The sequence below is a fragment of the Mustela erminea genome, chromosome 6 (genome assembly GCF_009829155.1).
Source record: "Mustela erminea isolate mMusErm1 chromosome 6, mMusErm1.Pri, whole genome shotgun sequence".
Classification (NCBI taxonomy): Eukaryota; Metazoa; Chordata; class Mammalia; order Carnivora; family Mustelidae; genus Mustela; species Mustela erminea.
Window position 1 is genome coordinate 87,856,601 of NC_045619.1, and position 8,407 is coordinate 87,865,007.

Consider the following 8,407-nt stretch of genomic DNA (forward strand, 5'->3'; position numbering starts at 1 on the left):
CCTCCGAAGGTATCTTTGTAAAGATAAGGACCACGAGGATCAAAGAGGAGATGGAACCTGTTCAAGTTACACAGTGAGGACAGGTAAACCTCAAATGATCATCTAGCAATTCGTAGGGTTCCCATCCAGTGCTCTTTCCATGGTTCGCTCACCGAATATCCAGGCTTCTTTCTCGGGAGTCCCTCACTCATTCTAGGCCCTGCACCCCTGCCACCATGCCTAAGGCCCAGCTCTGTTGCTGCTGCTGCTGCCAAGGCAGATCTGGTCTCCAGACAGAGGGCTCTGTGGGAACCAGGGACCATGCTCCACCTTCTCCAAAACTTCCTCTGTTGCTAAAGGAGCCTCCTCCAGAGCTACCTCTCATGTCCCTTCCCTGGCTCCTTACCATGGCACAGGCCATGAAAGAATGTTAGATAAAGATGCTCCCCCCACAAAAAGATATATTCCCAGAATTGCAGAAATTTGGTTCTCAGACGATGGGCTGAACCGCTTCCCAACGCCACTGTGTTGCTTAGCCCTCAGCTAGAATCTCTTTTTTGTTTGAAGATTTTATTTATTTATTTATTTACTTGTTTACTTGTTTACTTATTTATTTGAAAGGATGGGAGAGCAAGTAGGGGAAGGGGCAAAAGAGGAGTGAAAGGGAGAGAATCCCAAGCAGACTCCATACTGAGTGGGGAGCTCAACATGGGGCTTGATCTCCTGACCCTGAGATCATGACCTGAGCTGAAACCTCCTCACCCTCTTCTTCTTTCCATGGTCTTCTTTCCTGGATCTCCCATGAAAATCCAAAATCCCTCTAATTTTGCATGCAGCATAACAAAGGCCTGTTTGTCTCACCCTCTCCAGATTTCCATGGGGAGAAAGGGAGGGAGAGGATCTCACCTTTCAAAAGCAAAGAATCGATAAATTCTTCAAAGCAAAGAGCCACACCACTACATATGTCTCAGAACAGCTAAAGTTTAAAAATACTGACAATTTGCTCTGGTGGATGCAATTTAACTGCAATTCTCATACAATGGAAAATGGCACAACCACTCTTAAAAACAATTTAGCAATTTTTTTATAAAATTAAAGATGCAACATATGACCAAAAATCCCACTGCTGGGTATTTACTCTAGAGAAATAAAAGCTTACATTCACATGAAAACATGTACATGAATGCTTATAGCATCTCCATTAATAATCACAAAAATTGGTGACAACTCAAGTGTCCTTCGAGAGGAGAAAACAAACCATAGTACATCAATTCGATGCAGTACTCGTGGCAATAAAAAGAAGCAAACTGTTGCTACAACAAATTGGATAAATCTCAAAGGCGTTATGCTGAGGGAAAGAAGTCAATATCAAAAGGTTACCCACTGGGTGATTTGATGGTATGAGATTCTCAGAAAGACTGAACTATTGTAATGGAAGACAAATCAGTAGTTGCCCCTGGTTAGAGGTGGAGGGAGTGTGTCACTATACAAAAGTAACATGAAGGAATTGGAGGGGGGGTGATAAAACTGTTCTCTCCCCTCTTATTGTGGTGGTGGCTTCACAAATCTATACATGAGTAACTGTATTAAAAGTTATAGAATAGTACACCCAATATATGATCATTAAAAATAGAGACAATGGAAAAAGGAACATGTTAAACAATAGCACAGCAGAGGGGTGGAGGTGGGGGGCCACTAACTTAGTAGAACACTAAATCCACAAAACAAATGGCCAAGTTTCTTCAAGATATAAATTACAAGGAATAAAAAGGGGGATCTGAACCAATTGCAATGCATAAAGATGATTTAGGCCCTGATTCAAACAAGTGATTTTAATGAAAACATTCACAAGACATTACAGGAACTGTGAACCTCAACCAGAGTTTTTTTTAATTTTTATTTGAATAGAGATGACACACTGGACTGGATTTTTTAAATCATATTAAAGAATTAATGTTTATCTTGTTAAGGGTGATAATGTTAATATGGTTATCTTATTTAAAGAGTCCTTGTCCTTCAGAGGAACTTAAACATTATATATATGAATAAAATAGTATGCTGTTTGGGACTTGCTTCAGCATAATCTGGAGGGTTTAAGGGAGTGGGGAGAATAGAAATGAAACAGGATAATGAATTAATTGTCAACCTGGGTGATGGATACAGAAGCAAGCATTGACTGTACTAGTCTCTCCATTTTTATATTTATTTGAAATTTTCTATAATAAAGAGGTTTTTAAAAAGCTACTTAAGATTAAATAGAACAACTTCCTCTTCTGTTATAAATAAGTCATTTTTCCTTTATAGTAGTTTTTCTTTCCAGTACACTCAAGCAAGGACAGTTGTACATATAACTCACATTAACAACTGGCCCGAACATGGTCAGAGTAATAAGAAGTTGGATGGCGTGATCACAATCCAGAAATAATTTGGCGGTTTAGAGCTTGAGCCAAATCTAACAAGGAAGATTTAACAGAGATTAATGTAAAATAAAATCCTACAGGTGTATTCAAGCAAAGCAGCAGTATGGTTCAGCATGGGGAAACACAAATTCCTAATGGCTTGTATAAAATGGCACCAGCTCAGGATGAGTCAGCAGCAGGAAGGAGATGCCAAACTCACCTACAGGGTTGAAGGATATACAATAGGAAGCCCCATGCCCACTCTTTTCCTGGGCTAGTCAGGCCACTCTTGGAAGTCTGGGTTGGGTTTCAGGCATCCAGAGGATGGGATGTCTATGGTACAGCATCCCAAAGCAGAGTAGGAAATGGAAATATTCCACCTGGAGAAGGAATCCAATGAAGAGAAAAACCATCCTCAAATATTTGTAGACTGCCATGCATAAGAGGACTTAGGGTTGTCCCCTATGGCCACAGAGGGAAAAAACTTGGACCAATGAGTGGAATTTATAAGGTAGGACTCACCTGAGCATCCTCTGTGAAAGAGAGGTATTACCTTCCACAGAAAGGTGGGCTGCTGATTGTGGAATGGTGTTTTAGAAAAGACTTCAATGTCTAAGTGGGGAATCCTTTTCAGGGCCTCCGAAGTCATTTCTATCCTTGAGAGTCTGAATCTTCATAAATTAATTAATAGTGGTAACGCTTGAAGTAATAATGGTAATATCTCCAATTTATTGAGTACTTATCTTGTTCTGAGAGCTGTGCTGAGCTCTGGTATGCATTATATTATTTAAGCAGTCCACCAGTCAACAAGTAAACACTTCCTGTCCAGTATTACATAACATACAAACAATATATGACATAGTCCCTCTCTTTAAAGAGCTTATAACCTAGTTGTTAATCAAAATTTGCACACATGAACAAATATGAATATAAGAGGGCACCTGGGTGGCTCCATCATTAGGTATCTGCCTTCAGCTTGGGCCATGATTCCAGAGTCCTGGGATCGAGCCCTACATTGGGCTTCCTACTTGGTGGGGAGGCCTGCTTCTCCCTCTCCTATTCCCCCTGTTTGTGTTCCCTCTCTCACTGTCTCTGTCAAATAAATAAATAAAATCTTTAAAAAAAAAAGGTATATGCTATGAAGTATAATGCCTCCATCAGAAAGGATGAATACCCAACTTTTGTATGAACTTGGATGGAACTGGTGGAGATTATGCTGAGTGAAATAAGTCAAGCAGAGAGAGTCAATTATCATATGGTTTCACTTATTTGTGGAGCATAAGGAATAACACAGAGGACATAGGGAGATGGAGAGGAGCACAGACTTGGGGGAAATCAGAGCGGGAGACAAACCATGAGAGACTGTGGACTCTGAAAAACAAACTGAGGGTTTTGGAGGAGAGGGTGGAGGGAGGTTGGGTGAGCCTGGTGGTGGGTATTATGGAGGGCACATATTGCATGGAGCACTGGGTGTGGTGCATAATCAATGAATTCTGGAACACTGAAAAGAAATTTTAAAAATAAATAAAAATTTAAGAAAAAATTTATATGAATATTTTCATTTTATTAAACACTTTCATGTATATTATTTTTATTACTGACTACTACTATTACTACTACTACTATTTTAATACTGACTACAGATATTATTTTTATTACTACAATACTGACAGCTAATATTTTAAATCACTCTCTTCCTCCGTGAGTGCCCATTTCCAAATTGCTCATCATGAGCCTAGTTCTAATCAAGAGAAGACTATTTTCTCAATTTCCTTTATTTTTATTTTCCTCTTGTCCCAGGTCATGATCTCAGGGTCATGGGATCAAGCCCTGGGCTGAGCTTGGCACTGAGCATTTAGTCTCCTTGAGATTCTCTCTATCTCCCTCTCCCTCTATCCCTTCCCTCCAACCTTCCCCCCACACTCTCTCTCTAAAAATAATAATATAAATAATCCATGTTTTTAAAAAGGAAGCAAATATTCTAATAATCTAATGAAAAATATTCCCCAGAAGCTGAGACAAAAAGGTAAACATGCTAAATTATGGAAGTTTTATTATCCATAAATGCTTTGAGACTTTTTTGTTGCTCTTGGTTTTAAAGGCAACAAAACAAAATAGACAAGGTCTGGATCTTTTTTAAAGTTGAGCTTTGAAACAAATGTTTACTTGATCTTTTTTTTCCCCTCTATTTTATTTTATTTTTTTATTCTACCCTCTGCTTTATTGAAGCTTGTATTCTTTTTTTAATTTAATTTAATTTTTTCAGTGTTCCAATATTCATTGTTTACCTGATCTTAAGCAGGAAATCTGTGAGCACATGCAAATAGTCAGAACTAAAGGTGGGACTGAGAAGTCAAGTTTGGAGGGACTGAGGCAAGTGTCAGCCTCTTGAAATAGAAGAGTCCCTAGGTATCTGGACCAGATTTCAGAACCAAGGACAGAGCAGGAATCTGAATAAACTAAGCCTCTGCCTTCGAAGACCAAAGATATTCTACCCCCAAAATCTATCTCTCTCTCTCTCTCTCACACACACACACACACACGAAGAAAAAACAAAATCACACATATGACATTAGTATAAATGCAAGTTACAAACATGGACTCTAGGACTCTAGGCTCCAACCACTCAGGTTCAAACCCTGGCTGTACCACTTGCTAACTGCAACCTCTGGCATGGAATCATCTTTATGTCTCTGTGCTCATTTTTCTCATCTATAAAGTGAGGATAATCATGCCTACCTCATAGGATCATTGTGAGGATTAAACTATTTATGTGTGAAATTCTCAGAACAATGTCTGAACAGGTGGAACTTACTAAGTAAAACTTGATTTCATTTATTGATTTTCCAGAGCTTTGAGATCTCAGGTCGGGGGAGGAAGAGGGAGTCAGAATGCTGCAGAGTCTTACCGGGAAAGGGGGCAGCTACCATTGAATCATAAGGAATGAGGACACAGGGACAGCTTTTGGCCATGTTCTCCCACCAAAGACCCCAAGGGAGGTGATAAAGAAAAGCCACCCACTGAGGTGACCCAGACTTGGCACTGCAGTTAGTCAGTTGGCTGCCACTGAGCCATTTGGAATTCTTGGCAAGGATTACTGTTGCAAGTATGAGAAGTGTTCCAGCTCCAGGGTGTGGCCTGCCCTGAGATAGATCCAGAAAAAGTGAAGTGAACTGCATGGCAGCTGGGCTAATTGTGAAGTCTGACCCAGTTGGCTTACCCCCAAAGACTCCCTCAGCACCCTCATCCTCTTCTCAACTCTCACTCACTCCATGCACAGCGCTAACATAACTTCCTGCAGGCCACATTTTCAGTGTATTGCCCTCTGATTCAGCAAATATCATGGGTCCCTATTATTTTGAAAAACCCATAGAGTCAAATCCATCATCATCTATTGAAGTTTAATGAAGAAAAATCAACAGAGAGCAGAGAGGAGGCAAAGCAGAGTTTATATACAAGTGGACAATAGGTGGTAATGGGATGGGTGACGAGCTCAGGGACAAACTCCTAAACTGAAGATGTCTACTGGGCCCCTTCTTGGCTTTGAGCCTCCAAACATATGAGAGTATAGTATCACCAGCCCTGGGGAGAGAGGAGCGATTGTCGAGAGGTGTGGCTAAAGGTAGGGGAAATGTCTACAGTCATGCATCAGGGCCCAGTCTCAGTATTTGATGCAGGAACGCTGGTCACTGCTGGAGGTGGTCTGCATAATCCTAGCTGAGGAGGAGGAGGAGCTGCCCAGTCTGGAACTCTGATCCATGGAGGCGCTTGTGCTTCTGGACTGGATGCCCTTCCTCATACTGGTGAATGCACAGTCCCCTTGGATGCCCTGGTCACTTCTGTTGCCCCAGATGTCATTGCTGCTGCTGCAACTGCTGCCCCCAGCACCAATGCTCTTGTTGCCAGATGTGTGGTTGACCACACTGCAAAGAGAATGGGTTGTTCAATGTCACCTGTCTGTCTAAATGTCCATTGCATGCATTCCTATCTAAGGAATGAGTGGCAGAGAAAATCTAAAAAGAGGAAAATCTAAATATATATATCCATCCATCCATGGGTGGGAGTTCTTTATCTGAAGGCAAATCCAGGACATACACTGTACAGGACATTTGATAAGTCCTACCCAAATATGGATCTCCCTTTGCCCCTCCCTTTCTTTTACTCTGGCAGTCAGGCTATAGAAAAAGCAGTTTTTCTGAAGAGCTGAAGCAAAATCATGAGAAATCATGTCAAACACTAGAAATGGAATGCATCAGATACTCACAGATGCACACTGGGCTCTTGACACTCCCCAACATCCTGTTTAGGAAAATAAAGTAAATATAATGGAAAACTCATGGGGACTCCTCTCAGCATCTCTGTTCAGAGTTATCCCCTGTGATGCCAGAGTGCAATATTACAAGCTGCAGCATCAGGGACTGAAGTTAGGCATGAGAAGGGATCCCCTGAGGTTCTAGGTTGGGGATGCAGAGAAACAGAGATATAAAGTATCTCTAGATACTTGATACTTGACTCTGCCATCACCTTGGTCTTGGTTCCCTCACTGGCATAACTGGAATAATATACTTCTTTTTCAGTTTGTTGAGAGGAGTGAATTAAGCCACAAAGAATGTCAAGCACAGTGTCTGACCTAAACCAAAAGTGACACAGCTCTTATCTGTGCCAGAGATGGAGAGGCAAAGAAGAGTGACTGGTGTGGAGGGAAGTAGAAACCAGTTTGGAGAATAGGAGGAGCAGGCTGCTAGGACAACCTACTATCTATCTATATTCTCCACCATATCAGGATTGGCTGGCATTGGCCTTTGGGGTGTACTACATGCCTGTTAGGAAGCTTTAAGTATTCAGCTCTAACAAAGTCGGTATTCCTGAGCCCAAAGGGGTGAGTGCTAGACAGTATAATTCAGTTATTCAAGCATTTGTGGAGACCCTATTTTGTCCTCTGCCACTGTGTCTAACCAATGACCATAAAATCATTTGAAACTTGATTCTCGAATTGTCCTCCTTGCCTTTGCCAGAGTTCCTACCCACCAGCACCTCCATCACTCACTTCCTCTTATACTCCTCCACAAGTGTTTGCATTGTGCTCAGTTCCCCATCCAGCTGACCCCACTCACTCAGCAGCCTATCCAGGTAGGCCTGGAAGCAGCTGGTATGAGACTCAAAGAAAGGCTGCAGGTCATTGGCACTGGCCCTGGAGATGGTCAATTGCTCCTGCAGGAGGCACCACTTGGTCTCCAGCACCTCGTTCTCCTACTTCAGGAACCGTACCTGTGGTCAACCAGGAAGCAGAGGTCATGGCCTACACAGCCTCTGGTTCATGGGCAGACCCACGGCCCCAACCTACGCCTCATGTTTCCAGGCCCCCCTCCCTACCATGAGCCCTCAACTTGTCGATGAAAGAGACAAACTTGTCATTGAGAGTCTTGATCTGCTGCTTCTCTTGGGTCTTCATCTCCCTTATCTGAGGTCAATCCCCATGTTCTGGGGCTGAAGGAGGCTCTGGTTAATGGTCACTTCCTGGATATTGAGGGGAAAGCTCCCTGAGCCCCCAAGGCCCAAAGCTCCTCCAGGAATGCTTCCCAAACCACCAGGTCTTCCTCCATTGCTAAAGGAGCCTCTTCCAGAGCTACCTCTCATGCCCCTTCCTCCAGCCCCACATAGACTCCCTCCAAAGGCACCTGTGCAACCCCTGCTGAGCTCCCAGTCTGGACAGCACCTCTGGCCACACTGAGCAAGACCTTCTTGCTCCCCGCAAGATGGTACAGGCTCCGGCTGCCAAAGGTACCCCCTACCATGACACAGGCTGTGGAGTTCCTGCTTCCTCCAGAGCATGAGGCTGACTGCGACTTAGTGGGGCTGATACAGCTCTGGCCAAACACCACAACAGCAGAGCAGCCCCTAGAGCCCTTGGTGGCCTGGGACAGCCTGCTGGACTGCTGGCTCATCATTTTCTCTGGGCACAGGAAGATGTCCTGGGTCAGAAGCCTCTGAGGAAAAGGCACCTTCTGATGCAGGGAAACAGGTGGCCC